Genomic DNA, 6348 nt, shown 5'->3' on the forward strand with positions numbered 1-6348 from the left:
ATCTTAATGATGTCTTGTGAACAACTAATTCCATACCTACTAATATACCGACAAGTTATCGATACAGTCATATGAACATTTTGTCAAGCCCTAGCGTAAAGTAACAGTTTAGGTTTTTACACAAAATATTCTAAATTATTGACTAATATCATGAAATATTAACACACAATTGAAGAAAAACTTATAATGAACTGTATAAATTGGCTTTTTACACTTTTTATGCTGTTAATTTGATATAATATCGTTACGAAAATTTCGCTACGATTATCATAATTACCTGTGAAATGAGTATTTCCCTGGGTTTTTTGGCCCTGAAACACAACAATCCGGCACACAACATGACACCATCTTCACTAAATGACTTACTTAATATTTATTTTTGATTTTGATTCTCGTATATTTTTAACGTTAAAAAATACGGCAATATGATTTTGGCCGCCTCGGCCGCCTTCGAATTCAAAAAATGGTTACGTTTTCTCATATGTAGTCTGCCTCTTTCACACTCGTGGCTTGTTCATATACGTGATGGCTTCCCTTTCGCACACTTCATCTGTCTGTCAAGCGAAGCGTATGACAAGTCTCTGAGTAGTACAATACGTCTAATCGCACGCACACAACGCCGTGTCGAAGACTGCCGAACTGAAACGACGTTAGACGAAGTGGGGAGCGTGAGGTTTTTTCGTTACGGAATTTCTGGATTCGGTCCCCGCGCTCAAGGCCCGCGATAGAAGCTATGCAATAGCTTAACAAGGACATGTTGGCATGTAATGCTTTGGTAATTGTTGTACTTAAGTAACTAATAATTTTAACGCTATGGTGTTAATGTTTTAATTTTTTTAATCCTCTATATTATAAAATAGTTTTTTCTTTTTTCTGACTGCTTCTACCGCCTGGGCCATTTGAAGAGGCGTGTAATTTTTTTTAGGCGCCATGCCTGCAACCTGCAAATAATGTCGGTTACTGGGTCATGTAGGCTAGCATATAGAATATCCAATCATCGACACACCGCTGTCGGTCATTGGAACGTATGGGATATCCAATCATCGACACGGCTGTCGATCATTGGAAGCAATTTGAATATTTGAATAAAAGGCTTATATATTTAGAGTGCTGAACAAGCTTAGATAAATAATATAATAGAGTGCACAAAATAAAATAAAAAAATGTTTCGACATTTGTCGAAGATTAGAAAACGGAAAAAAAATATCTCCAATTACCGACAGGCGTGTTTTGACATTTTAATATAACCTCACCCTTCTAATGAAATTATTAAAAAGTTGTGAATGTCTATCCTAATTTCATAAATAACTAACATTTTCGATAAAGCAAAACATTTAAAAGTTATGGGCAATAAATCTTACTCACCTCCTTAACGATTTCACTAATACAACTGGATTTCTTTCGAAATCTACCGCGGACTAAACATATCATTACGCCATTTTGTACAAAATGGCCGAATGTATGAAACGTCATCCGCAATGACAGCTAGATAACCCTGGTCTATAGTTTATGCTTCGAATGCGTTAAGAAGTCAGAAAATATTCTTATTTTATTTTGAAAACTTTTTTAATGTCGGACATTGGTGCCTTGTCGAAGATTGGGTGTTTTACCTTAATGGGTCCAAAAAAAAAATGAAAAAATCCCGAAACAAATATTTTATAAATATTTTCAATGAAAATTATCTTCTCTTCTTAGTAAAAAGAGGTACTCCCTTAGTCTCTTATGCTTGTAATGGACATTATACTTAATACTAGCCCCCGTTTGGCCTGTTTTGACAGAATGGTAACTAGCCCTTCACTGAGCATGGCCCGACATGCTCTTGGTCGATTTTTATGGTCTTTTATGGTGATGAGATAGTTGAATTTTATCCACAAGAGCGGCAAAGTAATTAGAAATTTTTTTTAAGTTGTTTCCTTTCCTCACGTTGGCTATATAGTGACTGGTGATTGACTTCACCTCGCGCGCAGTTTGATCACGTTAAACCGACACGGTTTTTGACTCTGGCAGAATACAGTAAAAACTAGTTTTAACTAGTGAAAATGCTTTTTCCCTTCGTTAACTAGTTAAATGAAAATAGTTTTAAATAGTTAGTGAAAACTAGTTATCACCAAGGCACTTTGCGAAAACTAGTTTTGACTGAAAATCCTAGTTAAAACTGGTTTTCACCAAAGCGTGTTCATTTAAAACGAGTTTTTCTATATATATATATATATATATATATATATATATATATATATATATATATATGAATATATGTGTAATATATTATTATATTTTATTATGATAGAGGAGGCAAACGATCAGACGGATCACTTGGTAAGCGATTACCGCCGCCCAATGACACCTGCAACACCAGACGGGTTGTAAGTGCGTTGCCGGTCTGTAAGATGGGATTGCGCTCTTTTCTTGATATATAATATAAATACATTTAGTACCTGGGAGAACGAGCTTTGCTCGGAAAACATATAAAAACTCGAATATACGCGTTTTCCCAGAAATAGCTAGCTAGATCGATTTTTCGCCCCCGAATATCCTCGGCATTAGGTACTCATACAACCAACATAATGAAACTGCTTTAGAGAATTTAAATATTAAATAACAATTTGATGAGTAAAAAAAGCAATTTATATACCTAATCCTAATTTTATTTTATTTACATGAATAATGCCAAATAACTTAAAAAACCTATTTAATGTCGTAAAAGGTTTAAATGTGGCTGTGTAAGATTCTTTGCTCACTTACGAAAGTTTAAGTTTAAAATATTTTTCTATTATAAATATTATAATCCTTTTGGGGAGCCCAGAGGGCCTGGCCAAGATGACAATCGACATAGTCATGTGACTTTTCGTAACATCTGTCATCCCGATACAACTATTCTATTCGTTTGTCGTTTTTCGATGTACGATTGTCATTTTGGCTAGGCTCCAAGGCATACATTCGTAAATCAGTTGGAATCAGTGCCCCTAGTGTAAATTTAGTCGATAGCGAAACGTGACGTACGCGTTTGCGTTAAGTCTCATTTTGTATAGGTTTTTGAACAGCGCGCCAAGCGGGACGTTTTGGAAAGTCAAAAATCTCATACAAAATGACACTTAACGCAAACGCGTACGTAACGTTTCGCTGTCGAAAATATTTACACTAGGGGTACTGACAATATAAGTTGTTAACTAGCAATTTGATACGTAGTGTTTTGTAGTTCTACACCGAAATCAATGGTCCCGTTGACGCCATTGCATTAACACATACTGTACAACATGAATGCTAATAAAAAACTTGAAACTTTTTTATAATTTATTACATGACATTACGAGTATTATAAAATATAGGTAACTAACTATATGAGAAAAATAACATTAAACTTCCATGTTTAATTTAAGCTTTGTTTAATCAATAACTTGACTACAATGTTACAGCACATTTTACAATTTTATGATTTATCTGATTTCTTCACAGCATCACTCTGAAAAAAAAAACCGGTTTTTTTTTACAAAAATAATACATATGAATAACTCTCCGTGACTAATATGATATATGTCCATATTATGAACAAACCTCCAAACGCTACATAAATACCACCAAATGAGACTGTAATTACTTATTAAAAACTGAATTCGGTATTTCCAATCGTAACAAATTGGCAATACCAGTACAAAAAGTTGCCAAACCGAATTGGCCAGATAAATTATTCGTAGAACCAATAACTACTCGTAATCTACCGGAGCAAAAAAATGGCGTGGCGACTGCGTACCACCCAACTATTACTACAACTATGCTTCACAAGTGCATTACGTAGTCAATTATCAATAATAATTTCATTCCAGGGGCCTATTTCTTGCACGGTATTAGTCTAATATTATTAGTGTGTTCACATGATAACCCATACGACTTGACCGTTTTTTTTAACGGTACGAGTCTAATATTACTAGTACGTTGCCATGGTAACCCATACGAGTTGACATTTCGTGGACTAACATTATTAGTCTAATATCGTTCGAGAATTGGGCCAATGTTCTTGGGCTAATAATATTAGTTTAATACCGTTCGAGGAATGGGCTTATGTACAGGTGTTTTATGTATATTATCCTAGATCGACATTCAACTAACTCAACTAAGTAATATTCAAACCTGGGGGCCTAGCCAAGATGACCATCGTTCGCAGTGGGACGTTTTGGACTTTTCCTGTACCGGAAACCACAGTTGGCTGCGCCTGCAGAGGCCCATTTCTTGAATGGTATTAGGCTATTATTATTGTTGTGTTGTCATGGAAACCCATACGATTTTCCAGTTCATATGGCGGATGGCTAAGGGGAGGGGGAGGGGCATACATTTGGTTAGAAATTTTGTTCTCTAGGGCGAGCAGCTGCACTCGCGTCGAATTTGTTGCGCGCTCGCTTCGCTTTCAATTCGCTTGCAATTCGCCAACTTGTGATAGCCGCCTACGGCTCAGCTTTGGGATGACGTAATACTTACCACGGCACGTTAGCCAGTGAAACACTTGATAACTGCACAAGCGAGATTACCCATACAACGGATAATTTTATTAGTTCCTAAATTCAACTCTAGGTCTTGGTCATGTGATTCTTGTGGTTTTCGCAGCTCTTCCAGTTCGTCCGCAAGAATAAGACACATTCCAAATTTGGTCGCTGCTTCCAAGAGACAGGCAATTGGAACGTTAACTCGCTTCACGTCACCTGGTGACCGAGGTGAGATTAAACGTTATAAAAATATTTAATTATTCAAACTTGGGGAACAAAACAAATTATTTTATTAAATATTCACACCCAAAAACACCTAGTAATTTTTTTACAACATAATAATTATTATCAAAATATTATATATATATATATATATATATATATATATATATATATCCTATAGCTTTGATATACAAACGCAAACATTTGTTAAATTATCAATAATATGCACAGTAAAAAAATCTGTTGACTTAAATTTGAGCTCTCCTGTAAATGCTACCGTTCTTCTGTAAATGAAACCATTTACCTGCTTGTGACGTTTTACGAGAAAAATTTGACATGGTAATGAAATTTTAGTCAATTGGTACTGAAAAAAATTAAAAAAGAAAGCTGTTTAAGACACAAGTAAGTAAATATTCTTTATTGCTCCAATAACAATACATTTTACATGTAAAATTACCTTTGGGTAGCGGGAAATGAAGAACTCATATCAAAAGTGAACAGGTAGTGCACGGAGTTAAAAATAGAGACCAACACCACACAGCACATACATACACGTAACATTAGACAAGTAAGTACTAAGACTATATTATGACTGCATATCATTCCCTTGCGATCAGAGAAGTGACGCCGCCAGTGTCATGGGGTCCATACCGCAGGCCGATTTATTGGCCGATTATTTTGTAGGTAAGTATATTTTTAATTTCCTTTCTTTTTTCTATACTTAGTTTTATTTTTAGGTTTATGTCTAGTTTTCATTTCATAAAAGTATTATTTAATTTATTTAGTCTTACTTTTAATAAAATTTTACTATAATTTAATTTTACTGTACCTAATTAAATATAAATATTAAAAATAAGACTATATAGACATAAGTCCTATTAGTCGACTTACTTTGATTTAGAACCACCTCACACTCCCCAAAAACTCCCAAAGTAATCGAAAACAGAGCTATTATTATGATACTTAAATTCATTTTCTTGGTATTCTTTGGTCACACTTGTCGATTCTAATATAGTTTGTTGTAAAAATAAAGTAATTATGGACAATAGAACTGTTTTATACCTGCCAATAAATTAAAACAAGAAAAATGTATAATATTGTAACAAAAAAATTTAGAGTATGCATTTTTAACGATATGTTTGTTCGTATTTTTAGTATGATAGTTTTTTATTACCAATAAATATACGTGTTGCTATCTAGTTTTATTTTTTAAAGGTAATACCTATTAATTTTTGATTGGTTAAGTACTAATAATCATTTTATTTCACGAGCTAATAATTTAATTTATAGGTCACCCCACATTAGCGTCTTTTGAGCGTCGATGTCTCGTCAGCGCTATAGAAAATGGCGTCGTTGCGCAGTTGCGCCGACATTGCGTCGAGCAGGAGCCATAGAGTTGACTGGACGCCGACGCTCGCGAGACGCTACTGTGGAGTGGCTCTAACCCACACTGATGATGTTCAGAACCAGATAGACCTAGGTTATCCCAGTTATTTAATGAGTTTTCCGAGTTAACCCTTTAAAGCGAAAAAAAAACTTGTAAGGTATATTGACCTCCTTGACGCTCAATTTTCCTGGTTTGAAAACAAAACAAAAAAGGGTTCAACTGTTATGTTATTTCTAATCCACATTACGTAATTAAGGGTTACCT

At 34.6% G+C, this 6348-nt stretch overlaps 2 long non-coding RNA genes across 2 annotated transcripts; both read right to left on the reverse strand.

Annotated features, from left to right (window-relative positions):
• Positions 1 to 757: 757 nt before the first annotated feature.
• Positions 758 to 1614, reverse strand: LOC133524850 (uncharacterized). Its single transcript, XR_009800456.1, has 2 exons — positions 1366 to 1614; positions 758 to 941 (listed from the first exon to the last, which is right to left on the reverse strand). It is a non-coding gene; the product is annotated as an uncharacterized LOC133524850 (long non-coding RNA).
• Positions 1615 to 3366: 1752 nt separating this feature from the next.
• LOC133525275 (uncharacterized) lies at positions 3367 to 5712 on the reverse strand. The gene is made up of 3 exons (XR_009800554.1): positions 5589 to 5712; positions 4471 to 4691; positions 3367 to 3460 (listed from the first exon to the last, which is right to left on the reverse strand). It is a non-coding gene; the product is annotated as an uncharacterized LOC133525275 (long non-coding RNA).
• Between the last annotated feature and the right edge of the window lie 636 nt (positions 5713 to 6348).

The sequence above is a fragment of the Cydia pomonella genome, chromosome 14 (genome assembly GCF_033807575.1).
Source record: "Cydia pomonella isolate Wapato2018A chromosome 14, ilCydPomo1, whole genome shotgun sequence".
NCBI lineage: Eukaryota > Metazoa > Arthropoda > Insecta > Lepidoptera > Tortricidae > Cydia > Cydia pomonella.